General features: G+C 39.4%; 1 protein-coding gene across 15 annotated transcripts in view; it reads right to left on the bottom strand.

Moving 5' to 3' along the window:
- Positions 1-17,804, bottom strand: part of LOC129129144 (uncharacterized) — a 134,330-nt gene that overhangs the window by 87,800 nt on the left and 28,726 nt on the right. The window contains exon 2 of one of the 15 annotated variants that reach the window (XM_077180120.1): positions 8,089-8,357. The exons of the other annotated variants lie outside the window; for them this stretch is intronic. The gene's annotated coding sequence lies outside the window, so the exon portion shown is untranslated. The remainder of the gene's footprint in view (positions 1-8,088; positions 8,358-17,804) is intronic. 15 annotated transcript variants of the gene reach the window in all.

The raw sequence follows: 17,804 nt of genomic DNA, 5'->3' as shown, positions 1-17,804 counted from the left end.
GTTACTGTTGACCCAGGCAGGTACCTGACAGGTCACAGTCAGCCAGGCAGAGGAAGTTAGTCTTTCCTGAGGCAGAGAAGACATGCAGAACGTGTTTATATTTTATATTCTTGAGAGCATCATATCTTAATAGTGCAAGTGTGAAAGAGAGTTACTAATGTCCTCTCCTTCTCCTTTTATCCACACCTTATGGAAAAGCCCTGCAGGTTTAACAAAGAGGTAACTAATCACCTTGCACAGAAATGAAAGGTTTCTGAGGGTGTTATCCCTATCACAACATAAATACAAATAACTCCACTGAAGACAATGAAGTTCCACTGGGATAAAAGCATTAACCAAGGGTTAAGAATTTTATGCAGAATTCATTCCTTTTAAAAAAATCTTTGGAACCCTCCCATGGAAGAGATAAAATCCTCTGCTCAGTCAAAAGAGTGGTTACAAAATAACCTTTCAGAAAGGTTTCCCGTTGAATTTTGAGAACTTTCCATTAGTACAGAATAATATTGTCTCTGGAAAGTGCTTTGTTCCTGCAATGGTACAGCATCTATACAATGCCTCTTCATCTGAGCTATTAGAGCACACAAAGGTAGCTGGAGTGTGAATCCATTTTATAGAGGCTATGTACCACTTAGAGGAATGAAGGTAATAAATTCTGTAACTGACAGCATTTCTTCCCAATGCTACAACATTCTTATTTAACTTCACAATTTAACCTTAAAATCTGACCAAAAAGGACAAATGCTCATGCTGCTAATACAGAATTGTCTTTGGAATTGAGGCTGTCATGGCAAAAGCCAGGTAGGGAAATTCCTCAACTTTCAGGGCACAATTGCTTTAAAGCTTTTGTTTAAAACCCTGTGGGAGAAGGAGGATTCATTATGACAATGGATTTTAAGAGAAACATCACTTCAGCAGTGGTGTGTTTGACCTCAAGTATGATTTTTGCATTGCACAGTACAAAAGTAATACACTATTTCTAGAAATGAAGTAGCTCCAACTGGTGAAACAAAAGACATTGTAGACGAGAAGTATCTGAGGAACTGACTGTCTTTCATAACAAATGAAATGAAAATTCCACTCCATTTACTGTGCTCCCATGGGAGTAATGCACACAGCTAAGTTTCAACCAAATGGAAAATGCAATAGCAGCACTTAACTTCATTTTCTTGTATCTGTTCTCAATTTTGCATGGGATATACTTTAAACATCTGTAATAATTATACTGAAATTGTTTCTAAATTAAATGTCACAGAATATAGTTAAGAAAAAACAGCTTTCAGTACATGTATTACATATTGTTTTAAAACAATACATATCAATGATTAACTATCTGCAGGTACATTTAAAGAAAGGATAGTGAAGGAAACACAGTGGGATGATCCTTTTTTCCTCCTTTTCTAAGAGTGTTGCACAAGTGTTGCACAAGATTGTCCCAGTAGAATCCCAGTAAAAATTCCCCCTGTTCCCAACCCCAGCATCTGAAATCACAAATCCTTTGAAGAAATTCTGTACTACTGGTAACATTGACGTATCAGAAGACTTCCATGATTTTCTACTTGACACTCTGAACACAGGGAAGTATAATTCACCTGTTTGAAATTATGCTGTAAAAATGGTTTATTTTTTAATTAAATTGAAGTACATTTTATATGTACTTCAATTTAATTAAAAATATATGTACCAAGTGTGACTCTGTGTGAATATGTATAAATGTGCACATGCAGGCTTACTTGTGCAATACGAGCACCCTTTAGGGACAGGACAGTTACAAACCCACCAATTCCTCCTCCTTTTCTTTATTGAGCAGACATTCTGGGAGATTACTTTCTTCTCCTCCTCTGTCTTCCAGAGCAATGTGAAGAGATATAGTCAAAGCTACAGCTGAGACTTCATTTTATCCAAATGGATGTGTCAAGTGAAATTAAGACCACTTAGACTTACCAAACTTCCACCACATTCCACATCTTTTTTTTTTCTTTTTACATAACTTATGCTAACCTGACTATTTTTGCTTCTAAGGTAGGCTCTGTGAAAGTCATACAGCTGTTCATATTTAAGATGGCTCTTGTAACAGAGCACAGCGCTCTGAAGATGTAATTAATGGCCATATGGAATGGGATGACTCACCATCTCTTAATAAGATACAAGTGCTACAGGCATGAGCAAAATAGGCAAATCACACAAAGAGGTTATCAATATGTCCTTCTCACAACCCATGTAGGAATGTGTTTTGTGTCTTACAAACTATAGAAAATCTTTTTCCTATAGTTTATGGATACTTTGGTGAGTGTTAATGACATTATTTTGTGCCCCCTTCTAGCTCTGAAGTGCATTTGCTACAGGTACATCCATGGCACTCACAGCTCAGGAATGGTTAACCTGGGCAGTCTAACTGAGAATCAGGACATCCATAAATAAAGGGAGTGTAAGCCAAGAAAATTAATGGTTTGTTTGAGGTTTTTTTAAGCAGAACTAAAACCAAAGCAGTATAAATAAGCTGAATTGTTACATTACACAAATATGACCGTTGTCGTTCCATTCACCGGTAAAAGACTGCTGTACCAAATTATTTCAGGAGCAAACCCCAAATTCCCTGGCTGCCAAACACTGGCCTGCAAACCTAACACTAGTGACCACTGTCTTGTATTTGCAGGGTTCCTAGAGGAAGGAAGGAATGAAGGAATCTGACTCTATGTTCTTAGAAGGCTAATTTATTATTTTATGATACTATATTATATTAAAGAATACCATGCTAAACTATACTGAAGAATACAGAAAGGATACTTACAGAAGGCTAGAAAAATAATGAAAACTTGTGATTCTTTCCAGACTCCTGACACAGCTTGACTGTCGTTGGTCATTAGGTCAAAACAATTCACATGAAACCAATGAAACAACCACCTGTTGGATAAACAATCTCCAAACACATTCCAAAGCAGCAAAACACAGAAGCAAATGAGATGATATTATTTTCCTTTTTCTCCGAGGCTTCTCAGTTTCCCAGGAGAAAATTCCTGGGCAAAGAGATTTTTCAGAAAATATGACAGTGACAACCACTGTCCTAGTGAGAGGATTTCCCTCTGGCATTGTTAAAACCCTTGAGTTCTTTCAGTAGTCATCTTTTTCTATCTTTCTCACTTTGATCCTTTCAATATATCCTAACATAGCATTGTTTAACAGCCCTCATACAGGTCAAAAAAACCCCTAAGAATACTTTTTTTTCTTGTTTATTGTCTTTTTTTTTTACACAGTCATCACAGAATAAATTAATCCTCCATGAACACTTGCTATGAAGCACCACTATATCACGTTCACTTGGACTTCACCTTTTTCCTTCACAGAAGCAAATGAACAGAGAATACATTTATACACTTGAATAGAAAAAACTAAACAGTTCAAGTATTCTGTTCAATCATCCCTATAAAAAAAGAAAAGCAGTCAAAAAATAAAGTTCTTCACATCAGGCATCTCACTTTTTGTTTTTAGAAGTACTCAAGAGAAAAATCAGAATCAAAAAATTCATGTCAGATCAAAAGTGGTGATGGACCTGAAACAAATTGCAATGCACTTGAAATGTTCATTTCTGGAATGTTTTTTTCTCTTTTTCAGAACTGCCAACAAACTGAACAACAATCTGTTCCTCACAATCTATTGTGCTCTTAAATTCTGCTACAGTAGCACATTAAATTGCAAGTGTCTTAATCAATCAAAAGTGACTTCTCAAGGAGTTTTATTCCTTGATAATAAGCTTACCTCTACTGAGAGGTGGCTAAAGTAATGTTACATCTTTTATATTTGATTTGTTTCTCTTTGACTCTGTAGTTTAGTTTATTTAACATAGGGCTAACTCCAGCTTATTCTTTTTACATAAAATGACATCAGGAGGAATAACATATTTAATCAGGAGAAAATACTGAATATTTACCACAAAACCAAACAAATTTTCCTGCAGTAGGATGATTCTCTTTTTTATTCATCCTACATCACCACCATGTTTGAATGAATCAGCTTTTTCTGGTATCTCCTAGTCACAGGTCTGCAGCTGAGTAGCCTAAAAGACCTTTGTCTTTCCACTCTCAACAAAAATCTAAAATAAAAAAGTCTTCCCAGAAACTGTTTAAAAATATTAAGCCTACAAAAAAAGACATTTTTTCTGAGAACTTGTCATAGATCCCCGTTCCTTGAACTGATATGACCCATATACTTGTTAGGTTTTATGAAAACTTCTGACCCTTGAGGATAAATGCCATCCTCTGCACATGTAGATGAGCTCAGTACTGTTGGAAGGTTTTTCAATGGCAGACCACTGAAAACTCTCGTATCAAAGTGTCCTTTTCTAATGAAGTGATTTCTTTGTGGCTGCTTGTAACTCTGTTTTGCTCTCTGCTCTCTCTGCATGCAGGAGGAGTTCCCTCAAGGTTACCTTCCCACATCCAGTGCCCACGGGAACAGCCACGAGCAGCACCACAGAACTTGCACAATTGCAAGCATCAGGAGGGAAGATGGGAATCAGCATTTCCCTTTATCCACTAGTGTCCTAGGGTGACGTTATGATGCTTGTATCCCCAGTCATTGTTCTGTTTATGCTGGATATTATGTTCTGTGCCTTCAAGACTGGCTCTGAAGAGTTAGGGTGTTTGTTTGGGTTTTGCTATCAGCCACTCCTCCATGGCTGGCAGGACACAGAGACAGGGCAGTACATGGTGCTGCTTTTGCTTTTTGCTTTGCTTTTCACTTTGCTCTTGCTTCTGCTTTGCTCCTGCTTTGCTCTTGCTTTTGCTCCTGCTCATTAGTTAGTTTAGCTAAGCAGTCCGAATTTTTCCCTGGACGGTTTCTCCTTTCCCTTTTTTGGAACCACTCGAGCCTGCTCTGGACTGGGACCAGGGAAACACCGAGAGTTTGCACCTTGTGGCCTACAGCAACTACCCCAGCACTGGAGGGACTGATAACAGAGCGACCACTCCCAGGAGAGACTTTCTGAATTTGTCATCTTTTTCAGAGTGGTGAAAGAGTGTTGTCATCTGGTATTGTTCATTTTGTGTGCTGGGGGGTGCTGTGCCCGTTAAATAAACAGGTTCTTCCAAGGAATCCTTCCCGAACTGGTTGAGGGGAGGGAAGGTGTGGCTTTGCTTTCTGGAGGGGCCCCCTTTGGAGGTTTTCTCCCAGATTTGCCCTAAACCAGGACAACTAGGTAAGTGCATAAAGGGAAATGTGCACATGGCTGAAGAGTGCACATGGCTGAAGAGCAGACCTGCTAAGCCAAACTTAGGATCTCCTTCCCTGAATCCTTGCTAACCACATAACCTACTTTCATTCACAGGTCACTTGCTCCCTGCAATCCACTAAAGCAAAGCTGGTCAAGGTAGCTTGGAGCAAGGGAAAGGAGGAGCAGTTCTTGCCGTTGTCCCCACATCTTGGCATCTATCATGTTCAGAAAGCACGGAGCAATGCTGAAGCAGACCCCAGTACTCAGGCATAGATCCATAGGGACTCTCATAATGACTTTTCTTTTTTTCTTTTTTTTTCTTTTTTAATTTCCTCTGGGTATAACTGGTTACAATTAAGCCAAAAGGTATTTTACTTTCACTGATCCTCTCAGTAGAAGGTAGGTTTATATCAAGAGATCACTTTGTATTCTTAAAATTAACAATCTGTCTAATCATGCTCTAGGGCTTTACAAATCCTTCAGGCATACAATTTGTCATTAGCCATTAATTTCACTACCATTGGCACACTAAAGCTCTGAAGAATTATACCAGGAATAGATAAGAAACAATATCACTGCAACAGGAGGAATTCCCCAGACTCACCAGCCTGGAGCAGCTCTGGAGGCAGGGCTTCAGGTTCCTCATTTTACCATCACACAGCTACACAGAGAACAATTACCTTGGTAAAACCAATGCCAAAAAAAACCATGACATTTCATCCCACCAGAGCAACAGAGGTCGTATTTTTCTCAGGGCTAATTTTACACTTTCCTAAGTCGAAAAACTTCTATCACTAGAACAAATCTAAAATAAATGAAATATTCTGTATGTATTACCCCTTTTCAGACTGCTTTGCATTTAAGCTGGAGGGCTCAGAAATATTTCCTCTGTCTTTTCATTGGATGAAGACTAGAAAAGTTCTCCTGATCTTTCAAAGGATATTGTAGTCTCAAATTAGTGGAAAAAAAGCAAAGGCTGTGTTGTGCAATGGTATGCTTAGAATAGAGACAGTGAAAAAAAATAGTGTTCTTACAAAGCTATTACATTTTAATTTTAATTTTAAAAAGAACTTGACCAAGTGCTTTTGAGTGCTGTCCTTAGACTCCAAAACCTGAATCCTTCATGTGATTATCACTGGGATTTTTGATATGCAAATCTAGAACAATCCCAGAACTATTGAATTATTTGAAGGTTTGATTTAATTCCACATTATACTTATGAGGCCTACAGTGCTGTGTCAAGTCCAGACCGTCTTGCACAAGGGGAAAGTTGTGCTTGTACAGTACAAAGGGTATGGAAGTTGTCATTTTCCATCTCTCTGCTCCAGATCCACACATATAGTTTGTTTCTTCTCTATGGGCTACTAATCAGAGATAAATTCCTGTGAAAGATGATTTTAGAAAGACATCAATTAATGCAAAGCCTAAAATCCCAATCCAAAATGATTGGTAGCAATTAAAAGGGTTCCAGAATGGCTGGAGACTATGCCACCACAAACTTTATTGCATCTGACAATGTAACATAAATGTGTGCACCAGCTATAACAACAGGACAGAATTTGCCACATTCAAATATTTAATAAAATACTACTCAAATCAATGTCCTAGCATCCTACACATAGGAAGTCTTCCCTCATTTCTGTGGTGATGAACTTATACCTTGAAATTGGAAACCTAATTACACTTGCTTGTCACAGTGACCACAGGATATAATTATAACTATCACCAGCCAAAATAATTGGACAGCTGTTCTTAAAAAAAGTTTTCCTACCTGAGTGGAGATGCTTGGATAGGAAGGAATTCAGAAATTTAACCATTAGCTTAATCAGAGAAGAAAAAGGAAAAGAGAAACAGCATTTGCAATATTGGGGAACATGGCAGAAGCATGCATTGAAGAGGAAGTGAAAAACAGAGAATTTAATTTTTTAATCTAACATCAGCATTGATATTAGCATTTAGATATTAATTCAGAGGGAAAGCAGAATATATTATAAAGAATCTTTTCTCGGTTGCATTACTCCGTCTGGATGGATAAATCTTAAGAGAACATGAATTTGGCTAGGGCCTGTGTGAGACAGTCTAGTGACAACAAAAGCAAAAAGAGGAAACATATGGGGGAAGAGAAATACAAAATAACCCAAAAAACCAAAAAAAGAACAGAAACAAAAGAAGGCTACTACCCTTCTTGCCTTTTAGTCAGCTCCAAAATACTGTCAGCTCTCCACCCCCAAATATGTGTTAGACTGTTTCCTAGCAAAGCACAAGGCCCTGCTGTATAAGCAGCAGGAACAAGATGACAGCAGAGGGGCAGAAACAGAAGCAGGACAAGAGCCCCCAAGGCAGCAGCAGTGCTTTTAGCACCTGCTGCATCTTCTCTCCTCACCAAACACAAAGCAATAGGGAAAAGAAAAAAAAACCCTGACATTTTTTTTCTTCTTGGCAGATGAATCCTTTAATTCAGCACCTGCTGCCCAATTCCAGTAGTTGTATGCAACATCCATGGACACTTGTAGGAGGCCAGTGAGAAAACGATGGAGTCTCTGGCACCAGGAGCTTCTGCTTAGCAAAAGGAAGTAATAAACCCCCAGTGGTCCCCCATGGTTTGGTAACAGCCACTGACAATCTTCTACACAGCATCCCTGACTCAACTAAAACATCAGATTGTGGCATTGCTGCTGATCCAGGCACAGCAACAGCATTTTGCTGGGAGGCTGGGGACAGAAAAGCAAAGATGTGATCATGGGAGATCAAGGCCTGACCTGTTCCTCCTCCTGTTGCTTTGGATATAGGAAGACCAGGGCCAGAACTTGTCTGGTGGGGAGTGAAGAATAACAGCAGCAAGTCAGAGAGTTAGGAAGAGAGAGAGAGAACTTGTCTCTTACCTGTCTTCTCAATTCAGGCAACTTTTATACCTAAATTTTAAAGGTGTGCTCTGGTAGAGTCACTCTAAGCTTCAGTGTAACACATGGCTTGAAACAGCTCCCATGCAGGAAGCATTCACAGAAAATGGAAATGACCAGGCCTTCAGGGCAGATGTGAAGTAATCTCTCTGGCTGATTCTATCACTGCCAGCAAAAGGGTTCACAAGAGCAGTGGGGAAGGGACCAAAACAGACATATGGCATTGTGCCATGATTCCTGAAGGCAGACACCTAAAAGGCAAACCATGAAAATAAGAAGAGAATAGGAGAAGAATCAAGCCTGAATACACCACAACATCAAACGTGTTCATTCCTTTTGGAAAACTGTATAAGAACTAGAAAAAGCAGAGACACTGAATAAACCTTATTCAAGAATTTTGAAATACTTACACATATCACTTTCATATAAAAATGATCTTATGGAAAATAGGAAATACAAAACATCTGTAAAAGGCCTTTATCATTCAAATGTCAAGTTTGCTTTTGATCATTTCTAACACATTATTTATTTATTAACACAATTATACACTAGCAAATTATATGCAAGTAAGGAGAATTGGTAATATTTTCTGTTCACACACTGCCCTGAATCTACCTTTAGTCTGCAAAAACATACCCAGCATTTATTGTTGGCTTAGAGTTGAGATTTCCCCAAAAGAGCTGTTTGTGATCTACTGGAAGAAAATTAATTGTTACATTTAAGCAGCAGCTCTCTTTTTTCCATGAAAGATATAAAATAACACAATGAGCATCCAGTATAAACAGGCCTTTAGCCACTTCTAGTTGGTAAACAATGTGATAAAGGTTAGCCCAATTTTCCAGCAAACTCAGGTACAAACAAACTCAGATTTGGGAGGGACAGGGTGTGTTTTAAGTGACAGCTTTCCTGTCAGGATACAGCTGCTACAGTAGGAAGAGTAGTTCAGCAGGACCATGGTTCTCTTTCACCCAGCCTGCTCTATGCACTGAATGAGACAGCAGGCCTCAGAATATAAGGTACATGACCACAGAACTTTATCACTGCAAACACACAAGTGAGAAAAATTTTGAAATTAGGCTGAACTACTTTAAATACCATAACTCCTGGAAAACTGGTCTCATAACCTAAAAAAAAAAATTGTATGCCATTATGTGCATATGCTTTCTCACTGTTCTTCACTTCTTTGGAAATGAAACTCTCTGCAGAGGATGCAAGATATGGTGATAGGGCATTAATCATCATCCCCTCTCTTCCCACTAAGCAATTGGTTTAATTACAACTGAGCTGTGAGGAAGAGGAAAGAGAGGTATTTTTCCTGCCCTTTCAGTGAGTCAAATTAGGTCAGCAAAGGATCCAGGGAGCACAAGGGCTGCTGCAGGAAGGATGAGGGTAAATTGCACATCCAGACGTAGATAGACAACTGATGATGTCATAAACCATCAAAAAGCTCCACAGTGCACCCAGACTTACTTCTGGGGCCTTCTGCCAGAGGACTGTGCATGAGCCACAGTGCTGCAAGAGTGTTAAACACACACACCCCTCCCAGGGGAGGCACCTGGGCATTCCCACCTGAACCTGAACCTGTATTAACCTATTGATTTCTGTGTTTCATGGGCCTCCCTCACCCAAGACAGAGCAAGAGTGCAAACATCGGTTGACCAACAGACTTAAAAATGACCCATTGGCTCATCACTCAATCCAACAGGAGGCGGTGGTGTCTTTCCTCTCTGCTAGCTACTCTTTTCCTTCCTTTCTCTTTCTTTCCTATATATTTATACCTATATATATATACACACATACAAACACTGGTAATTCAGTGTTATTTCATTCTATTCTGCCCCTCAAGGGATCTATTAACAACAACCTCAGTAACCCTCGCCTTCAGGAGGGGGTGATATCTTCCTCCCCCCACTCCCTTATTTTCAAAGCTGGGAAAAGCTCCTGTTCCAGGCCAAGCATGCCATGCCACCAGACTTTGAGAGGCAGACTCTGAGGCATATTCCTGCTGCAGAGTCTAGGAATAGCCAGGGAAACAGCTTGATTAGAGTAATTGAGCAGTAAAATGCTTCATGAGAGTCGAAGGTCTCTGAAAGCATACAGGACAACAGAAACAGATTGAGAGCAGTGCTGTGTCCTTAAGCAGGAAGAAAAACAAAACAAGATAATTAATTTCTGATAGTAGCTGGGGCACAAAGCTTGCTCTGTCTTGTTTATCTTAATAGCTTTTCAAGTCAGGCAAGAGGTAAAAAACTATGCAGCAGAATTACAGGAATTTGAGGAGTACCCCATACTATGAGAAAACTAATCATTTTGGAGGAGACACAAAGCAGATAAGAGCAAAACAGACACAAAATGTTATATAGCTTAGAAGCCTATCTCACAAGTGCAAAAGGGAGTGAGGAAAAGGGATGAGCAGGCTCAGGAGAAGCCCCCATCATGGCAGACCTGGCAGGTGGATGACTATGAAACTCCAACTTTAACACATGACCACACAACTGGAATTCGAGTAACAGAAGTCACAGAGCCTGTACTGAAGCTGGAGGAGGACTCTAAAGTGGCATCCAATTAGACCTGAGCATGACAAGGCAAGTCAAACAAGCATATCATATCTGGTACAATAAAGAGAATGAAGCCTGAGTTATTCCACTAGCTCCATCAGCACACATGGTGTGCTTAAAGAATATGCCAGATTAAAGATACTTTACACTGCTGTAATGGAAGTGGCTTGTGGCAAAGCCTTTAAGTAAAATGAAAGGTTTTAGTTAATCACAAATGTGTGGACAAGTATCACCAGCAGTAGCAGTGACACTGAAAGGGAAGACAGGGGTGAGCAAGAAAATCTGGGGGGCAAGTGTGATGCTCTGGTAAGTCCTCCCATATGACACTGGGGGGAAAGTGTGATGCTCTGGTAAGTCCTTCCATATGACTCTGTCAGAGACAGATCTCTGCAGACATCTGTCATTTAATATATGCTCAAATATACCCAAACAATATGCAGCCTCTTTCTAATATTGAAGGGTAAGATAAATGGTCCGAGTAAGAAAGGCATGAGGCCACAAAAAAGAACATAACAGAGAATTGCAGAATACAAGAAGTAAAATATGAGAAGAAGTGAGATTACAAAAAAAAAGGAAAAGGTCACCAAGAAGTACACTGAGGCATGAGAACAAAACTAGTTCTCTCTGATTTATGCAGCAATTCAAGTTGCTGTTTTTTTCAGGCTTGGTCTCTGGAGAAGATCAGCCCCCAGAGCAATAACACATAGTTTTCAAAATCTGAGAAACAAAAGTGATTAAACTTTAGTTCCACCCTCACTACACAAGGGAAGCAACTTTTTGGGACAAAGATGGGGTAGGCAGCCACAAACATGCAGATCCATCCCAAGCAGCAACACCTGAAGAACAAGCACATTCTTTATGAACAAAGGAAAGGCTGGGTTTCTCTGCCATGGTAGCTTTACATTCTTTCCATCTCCTAAACAAAAGTTATACAGCACACAGGGGAATTACTGTTACAGGAGTAGATGCTTAAAAAAAAAATCATGTTCTGGATGCCTCCAGGACAAACAAATGCCTTATGTCACTTACAAACAGACACCCAATAAAAGACTATATGCCCTGGTAGAAAAACATTTTTTGGGTATAAAAGTATACTTTGAACAGTTTTCTGTACTACTTCAAACAACAGAAAGCTGCATTTGGATTGCTCAAGGACAAAGCCCTCAATGAAACTCACAGACTCCAATACTTCTAAACTCCAATGTCCTCTATGGGAGGGTGAGCCAAAGGAGCTTCTCCCTGAATGCCTGCAGCCTTCTTGCCACCTCTCCTTCTCTGTGCTTTTAGTAGGGAAAAAGACGAATTAAAGAACTAAGAAGTCAGAGCTAAAGGCTCCCTTGAAATTGAATTCTGACTACTTTTTCAGCATGTGCAGTACATGTCAGGAACAAAGAGACCTTCAGCAAACTATGTACAGCCACTAAGCCATTCCTGGCCCAGAGCTGCCATGGATTTTGGTTAATATTAAGCTTCTCCTGTCAAAATAGCAACAGCAGCCACCATTTTCTATCATGCCTCCCCAGCCATCTTGCAAATGTTTGCCAGGCAGAAGATTTTCTTCAAATTCCTTTGTGAGTCAAGTTGAGTGCAATATACCAGAACAAGGAACATAATTTCATTTGGAAAGGTTATTGGCTCTCTAATTTCTATTCTGAAAGCAGATCATGTTTCCATCTACCTTTAACCAGACATTTGGGATGTTTTTTCTCCCTCTCCTTTCTTTTTTTTTTTTTAGTAATGACTTAGTGTTGACATGGTTAACAATCAGTCATTTTTCCTCCAGTACTTTAGAATATATATCAGGAATATTGTGCATGAAATGCTATTATTATGAGGAATAGGTATCTGTGGATGCCACAGTAAAGATAGAAATGCATTCAGTCACAACTTACCCATTCTAGTGTACAAAGTTTCTAAGGTTAATATTTTTTTAACACACACAGAATTAACACAACTTCTATTGTACAATTTGTATATGTGCTCACATAGAAATTGTTACTATTTATGCAGAGGTTTAATTGTTTCTGCCCTCTTATGAGTATAGAAGTCAAAGTTATTAGTGTAAACAGATTAATGTGAATTCTAAGAAAGGGAGTAAGACCTGTGAAGTGCATTCCTATTTGACTTGTCCACATTTGCAGGTCTTACTCCCTAAGAAAAGGGTAAATTGGCTGATTCTGACATCTGCACTAAGAGCAGCTGCCTTCCAGGAACAGAGCACTTTAATCTTGTCAAGCACTGTGTTCAGCACCCATATGAATCCAATAACCAGTTATACACACTTGGTCCTTGCTTCGATGTTGTCAGCATGGAGATAACACTCCTGTCTCTCCCCTCCAACTCAGCAGGATCAGTTGGGCAAATCAGTCACCACTGAGCTCAGATTTGCCTTGACGAATTCCCAGCAACAAGCAGGAGGCCAAGCTCTCTGCCACGTCTGCCATGTCTGCCATCATTCAAGTTAACACCAGCGAATATTTGTGAGCTTGGGGAGTGAAAGGAGGCAGCTGCCAGGCTGCACCTTCCCCAGCCAGCAGCACATACCCCATGCATCCAGCTACCACCCCTCACAGCCGGGGCGCTGACGGAGCGCTGACAGCTGACAGCAAACCAAAGATTATCTTCTCAGCTCAGATGCTCATGATGAGCGCTTTTGTTTTGGAAAGCAGTCAAGCATATGAATAATGTTTAAGTGCTTTTTTAACCCTGAGCCCCATCACAAGAGTTACTCAGTGAATAATTGCTGAGGGGAGTGTTGAGACCAGGATATGAGAGGTTTTGCCCTTCACAGAACATTTTGAGTTGGGAGAAGTTAAAAGAGCTTCTGTACAGAATGCAATGCCAAAAGAACAAACAAAAGATACAGAAGGATTTGATAACAACACTAACTAGCTAATATCATGCAGAATACTAATGCCTTTTAGATTAATCTTCAAATTTATTCCAACACTTGGAGTACAGTGCTGTTGAAAAGGGACTGTAGTGGATTCAGTTTCTTATGTCCTATCAGGTACTCAGGAATTTCAGGCTAGCACTAGATGTGTAGGCCAAAGGTAAGGCACTTGAAGTTTCCAAGTTTTAGCCAATAACATCACCAACTTCCCTGCAATCAAACTCACTAGGTATTCTAAAGCTGTTTAAAAACTGATTTTTCACTGCTAACATTAACATAATTATCCCACTTTTATGCCAGCCAAATATTTTATCTTAAACATCCAGAAAATGAAGAAAGAAGAAAATCACAGAGAAAAATGTCTGCAGCAAGAGAAATTATCCCCATTTAAAACCCCACACTTATAAAAGACAGAACATTATGGAAAATTGAGTACATGTTTTGTCCATCAGTTAAATGATGAACAGTATGATGCTGGATGTAGAAATGAAATAAAATACTATGTCACCTAAACTATTTACTAAGTTTACTCCATTAGAGGAGGATATTACCTAACACTCTTTTACCTTGTTGGGATTATTTCTTTTTTTTTGGTTGATGATGGGAAGAAAAAGAAAACTCAAACAAGTCTTTCATTTTAGAGTAGGAAACACTGTGATACTGAAAGGGTCAGAAGCGCATGGCAAGAAAAAAATTCTCATGGTCTCCCTGTGAAGAGGTGGTTACAGTCTCAAAGAGCTCACCCTGAGCTGGGCTACCTTGCCACCATCCTGATTTAGACAGGGCAGCAAATACCAAGGAAGCCAAGAAACCTTGTCAGACCCACCTGCCAAAGACTTGTGTCACTCTGTGCCAGTGAGGCTCCCCCACCCTACATGGGCAGAAGCATCAGGCACAATTTGGACAGATGTGATACAGATCTAGAGAAAAAAACCTTCCCTAGATGACCTGGGAGACAGCCTCTAAATCACTTCATTTATATAACAAATATGTTGTTTACAAGAAGTCCGAGATTTGTTTTTCCACTTCTACATAATAGATACTTCTATATTACGCATAAATAGCTTCACCCAAGCACAAAATAGTAGGATGCAAGGATCAAAAGCACTCAGAGTCTCAGCACTGCAATTCAGTGAGAATGATGAGACCATGTAGGGAGGCAAAAATTGAGAAAAAGGCAAACCAGGGATATCTTTTACTGGCTATCAGTACAAATAGCTAAATAGATTAAAGGCTTCTGGATTGCATTATAAGATGGAAACCATAATGCATCACTGGACAAGTTAGCTAGACATTTAGCATAGGCTTGACTTTATTAAGAATCAAAATACTGAAAACTCAAGTCAGACTGAGCATGGGCAACTTCTAAGAACTCAGCCTATAAACAGAATTTCTCTTTTCTGAGAAAGCAGAAAAAAATGCAGACATAGGAAAGGCTTTACAATAATTTGAAGATACTTCACACAACAGAACAGAGCACAAACTGACTTATCTGAGCAAATACTAGGAAATTAAGAAACCCGGTGATGAAAGGTTGATGGCAGCAAGTATTTAATTAATGAATAAGGGAAAACATTGTGTAGTGCTAGAAAAAGTTTCATTAAATATAATGAAGTCCTCTTAGAAGGATCTCTCTAGGAAAGGCTCACAATTGACCCAGAGATTGTGTGTGCACCGGTCCTGACAGGGGGTCAAGGTCCTGCCAGCACTAGACAATACATGTGTGGGTTTTACACACACACATATAATTTTTTATAAGAGTGAGGGGAAATTCTGGTGCTCCAGGCAACAAGAAGGACTAAGTAGCCTGTAGCATCGCTGTGTCTGCAGTCTTTGTAGCTCAAGCAGGTACATTGAAAATCAAAAGGCAGGAAAAATGCTGGAAGACAAAGCCAATACGTGACTATGGAGCAGAGTGCCAAATGGAGCAGAGTGACAAGCGCAGCACAGAGCAGAGCTGCCCAGAGAAGCCTGGTGGTACCAAGGTTGTTCTGGTACAGTTTTCATACAGCATGATAAACACTCTTTAGAGGATGCAGTTGCATTCATACAACAGACTGGCAGACCTCCCACTCTGAGCTGGAAACAGAGAAGGAACAGTTCTTCTTAAAGTAACTATCCTACAAGTTCATCCTGAGTATCTGTTAAACTACAGAGAAGAAGGAAAGCATAAAAACAAGTTTCAAATCAGAACCATCTGCAGTGAATTGAGATTGAGTTGTGAGTGGCATCAATATGCAAAGTTTTCTCTTTTTTCAGGAGCACCTATGTCTGTCCCAGACTCCCCGTCATTTTTCAAGATCTCAATCTTGCCAGCTGCTAGGAGAAGCTGACCTCATTCTTTGTCCTCAAGCAGAAAAGAAGATGTTCCCCTAGCCTGTCCCATCACTAAGCATCTCTCTCACTTCTCCAGGTATGGCCTTGAACTTACCTAGACATGCTTATCACACATTCACCTTCCCAGACTAGAAATCATTTCCTGAAAACATTCCCCCCCTTTCCCCTCCAGAAAATAAATCCTGTTTATTTCAGCCAGCTTTACAGAGTGATAATACACTGGTGTCTCCATTTCTGTAGTAATACATGTTCCCATTTCACTTGCCAACCCTCCCTCTCCTTTGGCTTCAGTACAAGCTTTTCTCATCTTTCCCTTGCCAGGGAAAGGGACATAAAAACCCGACTGCCACTCTTGCAGGTGTGCTTGATACATGTTGACTGGTAACATCTGTAGGTTTTGGCTCCCTTCAAACCCAGGGGAGCTGTTCCTCTTCTTACTCAGTTGTCACAGTCATAATTCCACTTTCTTGAGTAAGTCTGATATTTAAAGATTCTGGAAGCTACCAACTCCTCTCCTCCCACTAGCAGTGAATTAATGTAAGTCTAGATAATTGCTGTGTCTGTGTACCTGCATTTGGTGCTAAATTCCCTAATGAAAGTTTTTTTTAAAGAGCCATAAATTCCAAACTCTATTGTCCAGAAAGTTGGAAAAAAATTCCAAGAGAAAACCAAGACCTCTTTTGCATTTCACTGGTACCACTGTCCCTGACTTTATACTATATACTAATACTGGGTATTTTCTGTGATTAGACAGTGTTAAAAATTGAAGTAGTTATGCTGCCTATCCAAATTACTGCACAGAAACACCTTATAATACATTTGACAGTCTTGACACAAAAATGCCCTTTCCCAAATACGTTGTTGTCTACCTAAGTGACTATGAAGTATGATTGGAAAATGCATTGAGCTGTAAGGAGGAAGAGGAGGAAGGGTGAATTGAAGAACACCATGAGGAGTTATCACTGCAGACTCATAAGACAAGAGTTGCAGAAAAATGTACGCTAGAATTATATAGAATAGATTAATCCTATGCGATAGTATTGTTCAGAGTATAGTATTGTTCAGATAGTATTGTTCATATATAATCTCTGAAGAAACTATTTGAGACTATTTAAACAAAAATAAAATCATATGTATAATTTAAAAACAAAATCAAATTTCCAAGCAGAAATCTCTAGTTTGAGGGTTAAAAAAAAAAGAAAAACAACCAACCTAAATCAAACCAGCCAAACAAAACCACCAAAACAAAGAAGCCCAAAAGAAAAAGCAACTCACCATGCCCAAGGTCTTACCCAAAATTTTTTTTTTGCTATCATCTTTCTAGTTCAGTGCCAGTCTAAAGCTTAGTCTAAGTATTTGAGGTTGAGGTGACAAGAAAATAAAGTTCTAATGAAAAAAGAACATTTGGTAATCACCCCAAAATGATGTCTTAAATCATTCAAATCATACCCAAGTGTTGTTTGGATATGAAATTCAAAATACCAGATTAGTTAAAGGAGGAGGAAGGCATGTGGAAGAAAAGAAAGGAAGTAAGGAAAAAAGTCAAAAGACTTCAGCAAACATTGCTTTGTTTCTAGCTGATCCATAGAGCAGAAACAGCACAATATTTTTTGGACACTGTCTGTCTGTTCATCTCCTGCTGTCCACTGACTGCTTCATGTCCTGCTGTCCACTGGCTTCTGTCTTCACTAAGATATAATTTCAGCTGAGTTTGACTTTCTGCTTGAATTTCTGTGCATCCAGCCTTGCTTCTTGATATGACCCCACTACTTGTATTACAAAAGAAGTTCCACAGTGATCCCAAAAGCTACAGTTGCTATGCCATGTTTTTCCACTTTTGATACCTTTATTTGAACTATATCCAAAAGCTCAGACAAACAAGGGCAGCCACAGGAAGAAGAGATAATCTG

Source organism: Agelaius phoeniceus, chromosome 1 (assembly GCF_051311805.1).
Source record: "Agelaius phoeniceus isolate bAgePho1 chromosome 1, bAgePho1.hap1, whole genome shotgun sequence".
NCBI classification, from domain to species: Eukaryota; Metazoa; Chordata; class Aves; order Passeriformes; family Icteridae; genus Agelaius; species Agelaius phoeniceus.
This window is presented reverse-complemented; position numbering and strand designations above follow the sequence as displayed.